Source organism: Leucoraja erinacea, chromosome 38 (assembly GCF_028641065.1).
Source record: "Leucoraja erinacea ecotype New England chromosome 38, Leri_hhj_1, whole genome shotgun sequence".
NCBI lineage: Eukaryota > Metazoa > Chordata > Chondrichthyes > Rajiformes > Rajidae > Leucoraja > Leucoraja erinaceus.
Window position 1 is genome coordinate 4,290,969 of NC_073414.1, and position 15,461 is coordinate 4,306,429.

At 40.3% G+C, this 15,461-nt stretch overlaps 1 protein-coding gene across 3 annotated transcripts in view; it reads left to right on the top strand.

Annotated features, from left to right (window-relative positions):
- Positions 1 to 15,461, top strand: part of arhgap35a (Rho GTPase activating protein 35a) — an 84,217-nt gene that overhangs the window by 14,973 nt on the left and 53,783 nt on the right. The window contains exon 1 of one of the 3 annotated variants that reach the window (XM_055663659.1): positions 5,771 to 5,841. The exons of the other annotated variants lie outside the window; for them this stretch is intronic. The gene's annotated coding sequence lies outside the window, so the exon portion shown is untranslated. Of the gene's footprint in view, positions 1 to 5,770; positions 5,842 to 15,461 lie in introns of those variants that run through there. 3 annotated transcript variants of the gene reach the window in all.

The following is a 15,461-nucleotide window of genomic DNA, read 5'->3' on the forward strand; positions in this document are numbered from 1 at the left end:
TCAGCGTATGATCAACCTCGGTGAGACCAGGCACAGGCTTGGCAATCGCTTTGCACAACACCACTCAGATCGCAATAACCAACCTGATCTGCCGGTGGCTCAGCACTTCACCTCCCCCTCCCATTCCGAATCCGACCTTTCTGTCCTAGGCCTTCTCCATGGCCAGAGTGAGGCCCACCGCAAATTGGAGGAACAGCACCTCCTATTTCGCTTGGATAGTTTACACCCCAGCGGTATGAACATTGGCTTCTGCAATTTCAGGTAGTCCTTGCTGTCTCCCCCCCTTCCCCTCCCGTTCCCAGCTCTCCCAGCTCTCCCACAGCCTACTGTCTCCGCCTCTTCCTTTATTTTTCCCACCCCCACCCCCGGACATCAGTCTGAAGAAGGGTCTCAACCAAAAACTATTCCTTCGCTCCATTGATGTTGCCTCACCCGCTAATTTTCTTTTTTATAAAAATATTTTTATTAGAAGTAGTGTACAATAATATAAGTCATGAATAACATATTACATTTCGTGTACAACTTCTTATTTTAAAGTTAATAGTAAAAAAAAAGTAAGAAAAGCAAGAAATAGAGAGAAAGAGAATATTATATAGAGTAGTGATATTGTTAGTTCGAGAAGAAATAGAAAAGAAAGAGCCCATGGGGCTGTATAGCCCGAAGGAGAAAACAAAGAAGTGAGGTGAAATAAGAAAAAAAAGAGAATAAAGAAGGTAATTCAGGAGTTCTCCCGAGTTCTCCCCTGATTCGAGCTTGTATAATGTACGTAGGGGCTCGTACAAGTAAAAAGTATCAATTTTTTTCATCACGAGTAGCTTTTTTACTTGTGGACGTTTTTCACAGTGTTGAAAAAATGTCACTAGTTTACCGAAGTTCCCGAGTACCTACCGTTAACTCGTACGAGCCGCTACGTGACGTCCAAGCGCTCCTACGTACATTACACGAGCACGAATCGGGGCGAACTATTGAATTACCTTGTACGGTGGGACGGGCCCTTGACTAGAGGACATCTCTGATGTCTTAGAGTGGAAAGCCTCATCTTAGGAGCAGGTGCAGCTGAGATAGAGAAATTGAAAGTAGGGTATAGTGTCTTCGCAAGAGGCCGGGTGTGAGCTCACAAACTGCCTTGTATACTCATTCAAATCTTTTAAACAAATGACGAACAGCAATGGGGCCAGCGCCAATCCTGTGGCACACCACCAGTAAAAGGCCTTCAATCTGAATCACAATCTTCCATCATTTTCTGCTTCCTACCAGTGGAATGGAACATTGTTCAAGCATCAGTGAACTTAAAGATGACAAAGCAGAAAATGTTTGGCCATCGGATACTATCCTGGGAAACACCCACGGTGATGTTGTGGTTTTGCAATAATTGACCTCCCTCAAACATTGTTCTTGAAGTTGCAACTTCAACAATTGGGATGGTTTTCCCATAGCCTATTTATTGATTTTGTTTTTGCCAGAGTACTCTGACATCACGTTCAGTCAGATGCTCTATCAATATCAGTCACACTTCCTATCTCTGGAATTCATGTGTTTGGTCCATATATGGACCATTGAGGTCTGAAGGCTAGTAGATCTGGTTAGATCCAAACTGACCATCATTATGTTTGTTATTAATTAGTAGTTGCTACTTGACAGCACTGTTGATGAAGCCTGTTATCTCTTTAATATGAGCAAATGGATTGGATACTAATTAGCCAATTTGATTTTATCCTGCTTTTTGTGTGCACAACATACAGTTGGTTTTCCATATTGTTGGCTGTTTTGGACTGAAGGACAGCAAAAAACAACACTGAAAGATCTGTGCCTTTGTACTATGATTTAAGTAATTAGACTTACTGAGGCAATTAGGTCAAAGTCACGACAAAATTATATTTGTTGCAGGAACTGTTTGCAAATCTTTATTGCATTAGCTTATCCAATTTTACTAGAGCTTTGATGGAGATAAACTGAGGTGGGGTGGAAAGGTTAACACTCAACCAACAAATTGGTTGAACATGCAAAGCAATGCTCAATGAAAGTCATTGGCTGGTGTAAGCAGAACAAATTTGCCTTTTTAATGAAATAGCTGAAAGAAGGGCAGTTTTGAAATGTTTCCATATGTGTGAAAACATGTGTACTTCGGCACACGTGACAATAATAAACTAAACTAAAGTTGCAAGACTTTGTATAGAGTCCACTAAATATGAACTTTGTTTATGAGGAGGGATTACAGTGGAATTTTTATTTCTTTATTAGCATTGATGATAATGCTTTACTATTATACTGCCAGACTAGTTTGTAAATATCTTGATTTCTAGAATAATGCAGATTGAATCTTTGTGTCTGCTGATGTTAATTGGTGTCTTCAGTTGAGGAAGTAAAACATGATTTAAATCAACATGTTCTCAAGGTGTATGTAATGTGCTTCTGGAAATGTTCTGTTTTATTTGTCCTCTCTGGGGAATAGTTTTGTGGGAGGTGAATGCCCTGCACCACATCCAAATGGCCATAATTTATGTATTGATCTCAACAGCAAATGTTTAAATGTGCTACCCCTGTATTCTTCCTTGCCTTGTCTGTTATTGTCATAGTTGCATTACTACAGGGTATTAGATGGGCCTCTCTCGCAGAAACTGTAGAACATGTTCGAAATGTATTCCATCTGCAGTTTTAATTCAGTCTCCAGTTGCTTCTGCAGTCACTGACGGGTATGTAACTGCTGTAACTTTAATGATTTATACCTTCTCTGCTGGAAATGGTGCACATGGCGATAAGAGGGGATGAGTTTGGATTAGGTTTAAGTTTTTGGAAAAATACGCTTTAACCTTTCGTATTACCGAGTAGCCATTGGTATTTTTACGTCTTGCGTTGTGCTTAGTCTCTACGTGGTCTCTGCTTGATAGGCCTCATGTTATGGCTGAATTTTGTAATTTATGGTATTGCTTGCATCTAACATAGTGTTGTTTTCCCCCTGCTTTGTTGATGTCTGTTTTAAAAGGTGGTAAATGTTTCCCTGAAACTTGTGATCTAATCACTTGGATGTGTGAAAATGGGAAAGAATAAGATTGGCAATTTACTTGCATATTGCAGGATGGAAAGATACTTGTGATGCGACTAATTTTATTCACAGCAGAATGCAATTGGTTTTGTCATTAGGATTTTAAACATTGTTAACTTTTATAGCTGTGCTTTATGTTCAAAATTCTTGAAACTGGGGTCCTAGATTTGATGATGTATGTTTCTTGTGTACTGGTACACAATGTATTTATCGATCTAGAGACTTGTAGCTGCTTTCAATCATTGAAACAATGTTTAATAAAATTGAATTCTGGATGCTAGCCTGTGGGTAGAGGCTACTAAACCTCGAGAATTAATCCATAGAGAATGTTTAATGTGGCATTGGGCTTTTGTAGTTGGTAATGAAGAAAATTGGGGGCAGATCAGTTTGCAGGAGCTTTTGAAGGATGGGTGACCTGCACAAACGTACTTGGATATTTATTTTGGAGCTGAAGCTCTGCTGTGATCATGGAATGTAAAGAGAGACTTGGATTATCTTGCAGGTCAGAGCTTGAAGAGAAGAGAAGAGCGAGCAGGCAAGGACATTCTATAAAAGAGCTTACAGAGATGGAGCAGACCTTGTCTTAAAGTTTTGAATTGGACACATAAAGGGATGCAGAGCTCTTACGATATGCTATATCTATCAAATAATTTAAGTCCACAAAACGTTAGAATTTGTGGCCAGCAAAGAAGTGGTTGCAATTTTTTTTTCAACTTGTGTACGCAACCCAAGAAATGGGAGCAAGAGTGGACCACCTCAAAAATTAAAGATCTCCTCTGTGCCAGTTTCACATAGCCTTCAATTCCCAATTCTTTCTTAGGTTCAGCTACCTCTTTAAATGTTTCCAGTGATCCAGCCTCCAGGAGAGAGAATTCCAGACATTTGCAGTCTCTAATGAGTAGAAATTCCAATACATCTTTAAATGATGTCCTCTTTTTGTGACTGTTTCCTTATTCGAGACACTCCCGCTCATGAAATCATCTCAATTCGCCCCGTCAGTCCCCTTGATATCTTTCTTTGGTTTGCGGGCTGAGTGATGGAAGAGGCCCTCCACTGACCTGGGTTATACCTGGATCGGGAGATGCTCCAGTACATTGACCACGTGGATCAGACTGGCATTTTTTGTAAATGGCTCCAAAATATGCCGAATCGTGCATGTAAGCTATGCAAAAAGAATTTCACCATGCAGTGCATTTGTGACAACAAAGAACCATTGATCTTCAGTAAGATCACCACCATTCTTCTAAACTCATACAGGCTTAACATTTCTAACTATTTGTGATGGAGCAACTCACTAATGCTGGAATGTTTTTCTCAAACAAGGGAACCAAAACCATGCACAGAATATGCATCTCTAACACCCTCAACAATTATAACAGTATCACTCTCTATTTACAAACTCAATTCCCTTTGCAGTAGAGGCCGGTATGTCAATTGCCTTCACGTACTTGCTGTACGTGCATGCTACCTTTTTTATTGAATTAACCTATACAACATGATTTTTAATGAAAGTTAAGTCACGTTTCACAAATTTGTTACACTTGAACTGACTCTGCGTATTGCTTCATTGAATATGGGAAGCCTGGAGATACAGTGTGTTTGGATTTCCAGAAGGCATTTGATAGTCATGCTGTATAAAAGGCTAAGTTGTAACCTTGACCCGCTGCTCTAGAAACTCAAAAGACTATTATCTCTCAATTTGTAACATTAAACTCTGTTTGTCAACTTTTTTGCTCACTCATTCAACCTAACCTTGTTGCAGTTCAAATATCCTCATTGCAACATAGGCTTGCATCAATGTATGTCATCAACAAACTTCAATAGTCTCTGGTCTGCCCCTCCTGCAAGCCAATAATATAGATAGTAAATAATTGATGACCAAAGGTGATCCTGGTGACACACCACTAGTTACGACTAACCAGCCAGAAAAAGGCAGATCTTTGCCTTCTATATGTGAAGTCATTTTCAATCCAGGTTTGTAAATTGTCCCACCACCATGAGCTCTTGTATTCTTTATGTGGATCTGTTAACAAACTTCTTGGGGGAAATTGAAATACGCTACTTCTATGGGTTCTATTCTACACTTATTGAGTAACACTAGTAAATTTGCCAAATGTGATTTGTCTTTCAGAAAACTTGCTTTCTCGTATTATTTCTGTCTGTGACCAACATTTTCTTAGCAACAGATGTTAGGCTAACTGGTATTTAGTTTCTTACTTTTTATCGGAAATTATGAGTCACGTTTGCAGTTTACCAAACTGCAGGTACCCTTCCAGAACGTTAGGTATACTTTTCAAAACTAATGTCACAGGCAAATAAAAGAATAAGAACAAATAAATAAACATGGATCAATGCACCAATTCTGTCAGCTGTTTTCTTTGTTAAACTTTTAAGCCTCACAATCTATTTTCAAGATTTTTTTAATGCAAGTCATGAATATGCAGTCGTGAAAACCACTGGATTTATTTTTGAAATAACAAAGATCTGCAGATGTTTTGGGCTGAAATTACACTGATTTAAAAAAAAAAAAGACCCTTTTATATTACTACATGGAAATGTTACTGTTGACTTTTCAATTGCTTCTGTCAGTTTTTAATCCACTTTTGAAGTTGCTGGCTTGTGTAATTGTACATTTATACCAATGGTGCTTCCCCCCCACCCCCCCTCTCTCTCCCGGACTAAGTCATTGTGTGTTTGTGGGCTATTTCAGCAAGAGAGGCATATACACCAACACTCTAAGGCTGTGGGAGCTGGAAATAGTTCAAGAACGCTGTTGGTGCTGCCCCAGCAGAGATGAAGTAAGAAATGTGGTACCTTCTGGTTTGCATAATTCAGTATCTCATCCAGCTTTGTATCATCCATTAAGCCACTGAGGGAGCTCATCCAGTGTATTTAGTTATGAATTAGCCTGCTGGATGATGAAATATGTGGCTATTTGATGAGCAATTAATGGAAGCATAAATATATGTTTAGTCCAGAGTTGAAGCCTCTTAAGTGAAGCTTTTTATTTCACATTGAGCCTCTGCAATTAAAATAGTACACCAGACCTTGCACCGTGAATGGTAATTTTGGATGGGTACAGATGTGAATTTGCTGTAACATCAATCTTGAAAATACTAAAAAAATATATTAAATTGCAATAACGGATCAACTCTATGCTCCCACGAAATTTAAAAATTGTATTAAAATTGTACTATGACTTGGCTAGCAGCTGTGGTAAACTGATTGTGGCTGGGTATTTTACTTGCAAGAACTGGATTTGTGCATTTTTCAGAATTTTCCAGCAAAGGTGGTTATTGAATTGGTTGCAAGGAATAATTCTCACTTAGTCCAACACATTCTGTAAATCCTTATGTGTCTAATTCCTTGCAGAGAATTATTGCTAAATGTCCCTCGATTATCCTAACAGGTTGTGCTATTCAACTTGTAAATTTCGGTCTGTACTAAAACAATTTATAATTTTCTCATTAGGGCACAGTACTAGTTACTGCCTTACTGTGACAAGGACCCGGGTGCGATCTTGAGTAAGTGGGCTGTCTATACGGAGTTTGAACGTTCTCCCTGTGACTGCATGGGTTTCCCCCGGTTGCTCCAGTTTCCTCCCACATTCTAAAGACTTGTGGGTTTGTAGGTTAATTTGCTTCATTAAATTATCCCTAGTGTGTACGGGTGATCATTGGTCAGCGTGGACACCATCGGAGAAGGGCCTGTTTCCATGTTTTATCTCTAGAACCAAACCTAAAGTAAATTTAACCACTTTTTTAATCATTTCAAATATCTTTTGATTGCCCACACTTCTCTATCACTCACTCCAATAAATACGCACAGCCATTGCAAACCATTTTTTGATCCTTTATTCAAATGTTTTTCTTAATTTATTTTTCATGAAAAGTAATTACTCCCCATAACGGAAACCTGGATCATTATAAGCCCTTCTTATTTGAGTAAATTTAATGCTGGTGCATTGAAGTCGAGAGTGATTTTCTTTATCAGAGACTAGATAAGTCTTCATCAACTATTATGCCCGACCAGCTCTTGTATGCTATATGAAAAGCCAGTTCACACCCATTTTCTAATTGCTTGTTCTGAGCAACCTGTCATTGTTGGAAGTAATGATGTGTCTAGGCTCGGTATGGCATGCGGAAATAGCAAAAGAAGGATTTAAAAAATCTGTTGTGGCTGGAAGTCGCCTTGTATCTTGGACGTCAGTAAGATTAAAATTCCCTGTTTGTTAAACCATATCTGTGTAATGCATTCTGCGTACTTTGTCCTCTCTTTAAGATAAGCTCCGGGTCACTTTTGTTCCCTCCAGTGGGTATAAAGCTTATTAAATAATTTTCACATAGTCATAGAGTGTGGAAATAGGCCCTTTGGCCCAACTCGCCCACACCGTCCAACAATGTCCCAGCTACATTCGTAAAGAAACTAGTAAATTCCTGTTGAAACCAAACTCTTAACTCTGCATTCTGAGGAAGGGTTTGGCCCGAAACGTCGCCTATTTCCTTCGCTCCATAGATGCTGCACCCGCTGAGTTTCTCCAGCAATTTTGTGAACCTTCTTAACTCTGCATATCTCTACCTCTGTAGTATTCCAACCAATTTAACAACCATTAATTTTCTTCCATAACAGCCCAACATTAAACTAAAAGCTTAATTAGATCTAAGAGCTATTTACTTGTCTGTGCTGGGCTGTTTTTTGTTGAGGCTTTCGCTGAGATGGGACAGTTGATTTTTGTCTCATTCCCTCAGGCTGTCCTTTTTGATGTATTGTTATTCCTCAAATTGTAAATTGTACACACTGACATAAATTGAGTACAGAATTGGTTTTCTTGTGATATGTGTTCCAGTAACCTTTGGCCACTTCAGGTCGAGGTATTCATGAAGCATGGCCATTTGGGTAATTACGATCAGAGGCACTCGTGAAACATAACCAAATTGACAGATAGGAAGGTGGACACAAAATGCTGGAGTAACTCAGCGGGACAGGCAGCATCTCTGGAGAAAAGGAGTAGGTGACGTTTCGGGTAGAGACCCTTCTTCAGATGGGAACTTGGGCAAGGGGAGAATTGGAGTGGTTTTATCTCAGAGGCGGATTTTAGTGATGATACACCAAGCACTTGTAGGAGTCAAGGATTACATAATTCTGAGGGAAGAACTTTGCCTGTAGGTGCACAAAATGGCTTCTGATTAATAAAGTGGAATATGAAGTACATTGGTTTGATCAATGAAGATGGGGTATATACATTAAGTTGCTGTAAAATAATTTTGTTGGAGACGTGCTATGGGCATTGAAATATTCCGCCCAGAGTACATCTAGGCCTTTGTTAGTTTCAATACCATTTCCAAATATTGAGAAACATGTTGGAGTATTCATCAGTTGAGGGATATAATGAACATAATTCATCAGCTGAGAGCCATCAAAGATTGTAATCAACAACATGTTTCCTTGTCTGTGTTTAATGTGCGCAATGAGACTCCATGGAATCTAGAGCGAATCCTAAGGGCTACTCCTTCCAGCATCATATCAGTTAAACAAGGAATACTATGGGATTTTAATGGAGGAGTCTGGTAGATTGTTTACAAGCTGTGGCATTGCCATGTGTTCAATATAATGTTCTTTAGTGTTTTGGGTCATAAATATTGTCTTAATTTCAAAAAAAATGAAAAACAATAGAACAATTGCTTTTATTTCACTGAAATTTTAAATCTAGTTTTGTGAAATATTTTTAGTCTCCTTTCTTAACAATTCAATGCACCATCTTGGAGCCACAAATAAAAATGTATTAATTTAACAGAGGTGTAGAGGATGTTAGTGCCAGTAAAAAAGCACCATCACAGAATATGTTATTACTGGGGAGAAGGGGATCATCAGGCAATTGTGTCGTTAAGTGAATCATTTTTGTTTTCGATCCATTGCATTTGCCTTTACCACTTTTATAGTTCATAATCTTTTAAAGGGCTTGCAGTGATTTAGAAATAGCTTTGTACGAGGGGAAAACCCAGTCTCTTTGACTTGGCTTAATACTTTCTCCATCATTTCCTGCCCTTTGCTTAACTAATGACTTGGAAATAGAGCTATAAATATTTGAAAGAACTTATTTCCTTGATTATAGAAAGTTAAATTGAGCAACCTAATGGTGCTTAGCATGACATTCTTCTATAACGCTGACAGATGATATCAAATAATTTGTAGTAATTACATAATTGAAGCTACCATGCCTCAGAAAATATCTGTTTTTGGCTTTTGTTTGGAACTGTTTTTAACCTCATAAGAGTAAAACCACAATCTTCCAGTGCACATAATGGTTTCTAGTCCTGTTTTGTACAGTGCCCTTCATGATGTGTGGGACAAAGACCCATCATTTATTTACTTGCCTCTGTACTCCACAATTTGAGATTTAAAATAGAAAAAAATATCACATGGTTAAAGTGCACATTGTCAGATTTTAATAAAGACAGTTTTTATACATTTTGCTTTCCCATGTAGAAATTTCCAGCAGTGTTTATACACAGTTCCCCTCATTTCAGGGCACCATAATATTTGAGACACAGCAATGTCATGTAAATGAAAGTAGTTATGTTTAATAGCGGCTCGTAATGCCAGCCGTAGGTACTCGGGACATCAGGTAAGTTGGGACGTTTTTTCAGCATGTTGAAAAATGTCCACGAGTAAAATAAAATAGCCCCAAGTACTTACGGCTGGCTATTACCGTAATTCTCCGAGTTTGAATCAAGGGGAAAACTCAGGAGAATTCATGAGTAACTCGGGGAAAGTGGGACAGGCCCTTTACCAGCTATGGTTTCCTCCACTACCAACCCATTCCAACCTTTGTTATGTTAGTAGGACTCGTGGATCATGTGTGGTGAGATTCTGCATGTGGGGATTTTCATATTGAGAGGGGACCAATTTTGTTAGTACGAGTTTTATGACCGAGCCAAGCCAGTTTTGTTTTTTGCATTACATCCAGTGTTTTACTTACAATATGATATTCAGATAAGGGCAGTGCTAGAATATCATCCATCTCCCTGTCAGGGTTGTTATTGTTGTTACAACTTCAAAAGTCATTAAGAGTGTTCGAATGCTGTTCGAAAACTCTTAATGCCTTTTAAAAGCTAGTCTATTGCAACACAATTTATGATGGTACAGGTGCACAACCTTTTATCCGAAAGCCTTGGGACCAGACACTTGTCGGATTTCGGACATTTTCGGATTTCCGAATGGAAGATTTTTAGCGTAGATTAGGAAGGTAGCGCGGGCGGCTTGAAAAGTCTGGAGCGGCTGCCTCCTCCCCGGAGACCGGGGAATCATTGTAAATCATTGCATAAATGTTAGTCAGTTTTAGTTTGGAGGTGGTTTTATGTGGTAAAGGGGGAGGGGGGTAAAGGGGGAAACTTTGATTCTTAGTCCCCTACCTGGTCGGCGACTCCCAACATCGCGGAGCTGAGGGCTCCGTCCGGCCGCGGGCGGTGCCGGTTGGAGCTCCGACCCCGGCAACTCTACCCCTGGCCTGCCCCTGGCTGTGAGGCGCTCCAAATCCAGCGCCGCCCGCGGCCGGACGCCCGCAGTCCCAGCTCCGCGAATGTTGGGAGTCGGCGGCCACAGCGCTCCGGAGCTTACCGCACGGCGACCCGGTAAGGCATTGCCCGCTCCCCGCTGGTATCCCAGCGCTGCGATGCCGCCGACTCCCAACATTCGCGGAGCTGGGGCAGCGGGCGTCCGGCCGCGGGCGGCGGTGGATTTGGAGCGCCTCGCAGCCAGGGGTAGAGTTGCCGGGGTCGGAGCTACAACCGGCGCCGCCCGCGGCTGGATGCCCGCAGCCCCAGCTGGGAGTTGGCGGCCACAGCGCTGCGGAGCTTACTGCACGGCAACCCGGTAAGGCATTGACCGCTCCCCGCCTCTCCGACCAGGTAGGGGACTAAGAATTAAAGATTACCCCTTCACCCCCCCTTCACATAAAAGCCCTCCAAACTAACTGACTAACATTTAAACAATGATTTACAGATGTTTAAATGTCTCCCCGGTCTCCGCGAGGAGGCAGCCGCTACAGTAGTACAGACCTGGGTTGACCGTGGGTCGTTTCGGGTCAAGTTTGGCGCCAAACGCGAGCTTTGGTGTGCAGACGACATCCTGGAAAAATGGCCGGTTCTCGGAGTTTTACGGTTTCCGGAACACCGGATAAAAGGTTGTGCACCTGTAGCTTGCAAATTGCCATGTTTCGCATTTTATCTTGTGATCTTTGACTCCTCTGGTAGAATCCTTGTGGAAGTACTTTCCCAAATGATGCAATGTTTTGCATGAAATACCAGGTCTTGCAGAGCGTTCAACCATCCAGAGATGGCAAAACAAGTTGTGGTGACCTGTTGCTGTTCCAAATTAAATTGCCTGATTTGTTCCAGAGTCACAACAGCTTTACTTGTGTTTAAGAAAGAACTGCAGATGCTGGAAAAATCGAAGGTAGCCAAAAATGCTGGAGAAACTCAGCGGGTGAGGCAGCGTCTATGGTGAGAAGGAATAGGCGACGTTTTGGGTCGAGACCCTTCTTCAGACCCTTCTTCAGAAGAAGGGTCTTGACCTGAAACGTCGCCTATTCCTTCTCTCCAGAGATACTGCCTCATCCGCTGAGTTTCTCCAGCATTTTTATCCACAGCTTTACTTATTGTCAGTTTAGCCCACCATTATTTAATATAAATCTATTCAATACCATATCCAATGAAGTATGGTAAAGATATTTTCAATATATGGTTTGGGATTTTAAATAGAAAATGAAGAGGACTACCTTTGGACAGGTTAAATGAGGTAAACAAGTTTGAAATGGTGGTTTTCATAGTTTTAAATTTCTAGAATTCTATCTTGCGTAGTAATTTGTGTTTAAGTAGAATTTAGGGTTGTAGCAAACACATAAACAATCATTTATTTGGAGTGGTGTTTGCGTGCGCTCTGTGACCGTGTGGGTTTCTTCGCCAGGTGCTCCAAGTTCCTCCTATGTACAAGTGGCTACTATCAGTTCCACGTATGCAAGTGAGTGGTGGTATCTGGGGGGATTTATGGAAATCTGTGGAATTAAATGGGTTAGAGTATGTTGAGTATAAAAAGTGGTATGTGGTTGATGTGGACCAGTTGGACTGGAAGGCCTGTTTCTCTGCCGTATCTCTCTGATGTAGCAGGTTGAGTAAAGTAGCTTCAAGCAGCTGCCTTCACCTTTAAACTTCTCCTCCCATCACCAGTCTCACCATCTGCCTTTTTGTCTCTCTCTGCCTCTCTCCATCATCAATTGGCCTCTGTCTCCTAATTCCACCCATTGTGGTCCACCTCTTTCATTGCTGTCACTGCATTATACCAGCTATCTTCCCCCTCCACTATCATTCCAGATGCAAGGGTTGACCATTCCTTTACATGTTCACGTTCTGTTACACTCGATTCAGTTCCTCCAGCTGTTTGTTTGTTGCTTTGCTTTAGTTGTGTGGACCAAGCAGCTTTCCTGCACTCCCAATATTTCCGCTGTTACTCCAACATTTTGTGTCGATCTCTGAATATTATTCAGTTTAGAGGTATAGTGCACAAACGGGACCCGAGTCCATGCCGATCAGCAATCCCCGCAAACTAACACTATTCTACACACACCAGGGACAATTTGCAAATTTCACCGAAGCCAATTAACCTACAAACCTGTGTGTTTTTAGAGTGTGGGAGGAAACCGGAGCACCCGGAGAAATCACACGCAGGTCACGGGGAGAATGTGCAAACTCCATACAGACAGCACCCATTGCCAGGATAGAACCTGGGTCTCTGGCACCTATCTAGGGTTCGAAACCTAAAAATAACATTAAATATGAATATAATACTCTTGTCTCATGGTTTTAAATATTTCAATGTTGTGATATTGAAGTTTTAATCTCGGGCTTTTTTCAATGGTTGTCATAGGAGTTGGGCATAAACTTGGTTCCTAGTTTGAGAAATTAAGAACAAAATGTACAAATATACATTCAATTCCATTGGTAAAAGGAAAACATGAGTGAACATCTTAGTCGCAGGCTTTTTAAAATAGAAACATGTCTCCCAATCAAGTCAAATCAACTAATGAATATGGCTAATATTTTTTCTTTAAATTATTTTCCAGAATTTTTATCAATTTTTATTTTCAATTTCATTGGCAGTTTCATTTTTAGCAGTACAGTAGTTGCCACATGTCGTGCGAGAATTTTGAGCTACACAATGTTAGTTACAGCTCTGTCTTTGTTGTTGCGGCAGAAACAATTTGAAGTGATAAATTAAGAATGTGACACAAGAAGGAAATTGGTTTTAAGTGCAATTTTTCATCCACTAAGTAACCCCAGAGAGAATACTTGACTACACGCAGCCTGCCTCTGAAAGGCTGCCAATTTTCACTGAATTGTATTTTTTTTCCTCCTTGGTGTGAAGCATGCTCACTTGTAATGTGCTATTTTACACCCATGCTAGACATCCTCCATATAAAGATTTTTTTTTAAAGGAGGGGGTTTCTCTAGCTTCATGAATGGACATGCAAAGTGTACATGTGTTCACCCATATTACCACGTTCCATTTGCGTGTGTATGTACATGCTCTAAAACCTAAATGTATTTTAACTTAATTCTGGTCTATTCTTCTGTCCTTAACTGAATTAGATGGAATGTGCCTAGCATGATTTTTTTTTTTTGCTTGCTTCTTTTTACAAGAAAGAATACTGCACATAATATCTTTACCTCCGAGTTAAGCTGCAGAACAGCAACCTTTGTGGAGAATTTGGATCTATTTCTGCCTATCTGTGCCTGTTTTTTGTTGTTGTGGATAGCTTCAGTTGTAATATCAAGTTATTCCATCCATGGAATAAGAGTAAGTGCAAGTCCCCTGTCACTGAAGCGACCCTGTAGTTAGGAATAATTTATCATGTATACAGGGAGAAAGCACTTGCATGGCATAATTGAGTTCTTTATATCGATCCATGAAACTATTAATGCTACTCTGATGTAATTTTTTTCTGCTGTGCAGCAGGGACAATGGCTTTGAAATTAGCTTTTTACAAATAGCCTCCCATTGTCAGCATTGGTGTTTAGTCTTATGCTAATGAGGCCCACAGGATTAATCTGATCATAATTAGCCTGTCCAACTGAAATGTTTAAATGTTAAATGAACTCTAATTCTACTTGATTGCTGCTATGTGGAATTAATTTCTCTGGAAAGTTTAATTTTGACATCTCATTGTCCCTAGATTGACTGGTAATTAAAACTGTTACTATTATAAGACATTTATGCAAAGATATTTTGGGTTTGTTTCCAAATTGTGCTGAGTAAGTTATCTCTCCTATGCAGCTTAAACACTTAACATTAGCTCCATGTTATTTACATATATCTTTTAACAACAATTTAGTCTGGTCTGGCCTGTTCTGTAATACTATAGCAGGGAGGAGAGAATTGATCTTGGTAAAGGGAAGATAAGTTATATATAACAAGGTATTGTCATTTGGGTTTTTTTTTGTATCGTATCATAAAATAGAAGATTGTCCACTCCAGATCCAGCTTGTCTAATGGAGCGTAGACACAAAATGCTGGAGTAACTCAGCGGGTGAGGCAGCATCTCGGGAGAGAAGGAATGGGCGACATTTCAGGACGAGACTCTAATGGAGCCATGGACAGGATATTTTAAGTTATTACTGTCTTGACTCGGAGGCCTTGTGTGGTTGCCAAAATTTTAGTTTGCAATGCTTTAGGCTTTTAAGGTAAGATTTCAATGTGAGGGGAAAATATTGAAACTGATGGTGTCAATAAATTCCTTGTTCTTAGCTTGTAAAAATACTTTGCCATAACTGCCTTGAACGACCTTGACGGGTGGAAGGATTATTGCTATTCCTATTTAATTTCACTCAATGTCACAAAATGTTAGATTGTTATGAATATTTTTAATTGCTGTCATGGCACAACCTCAGGATAGATTAAGGACAGTGATCATAATTTAATTATTAAAATGTTTTAAGATTTTGTTAAATTCTCCATTAAGACTTCTATTCAGTTATTACAGGGTCAGGGTATTAATGTGAGGCTTGTTGTATCTTTGCTATGGAAGCCATAACAAGTCTGAGGACATGTATGTGAATGCCCAAATCAAAAATAAATTGCTTTGGGTGTCGTCAAACCCATTAAGGGCCTGTCCCACTAAGGCGACCTTATTGGCGAGTTCAGGAGACTCTGCGCTCGCAGCATGGTCGACACATGGTCATAGGTAGTCTCTGGTAAGTCTCCTTCATGGTCGAGAGGAGTTCCCGCATAGTGGTTACTACTCGCAGCCTCAATTTGGTCGGCATAGAGAAAATCGTGGTGGTGCAGTGGTAGTGGGGTTGCCATGTCGTTGTAGGTAGTTGACGTAGCCGTAGTTAATCTCCTTTGCTGACCGGGCATTTTAATT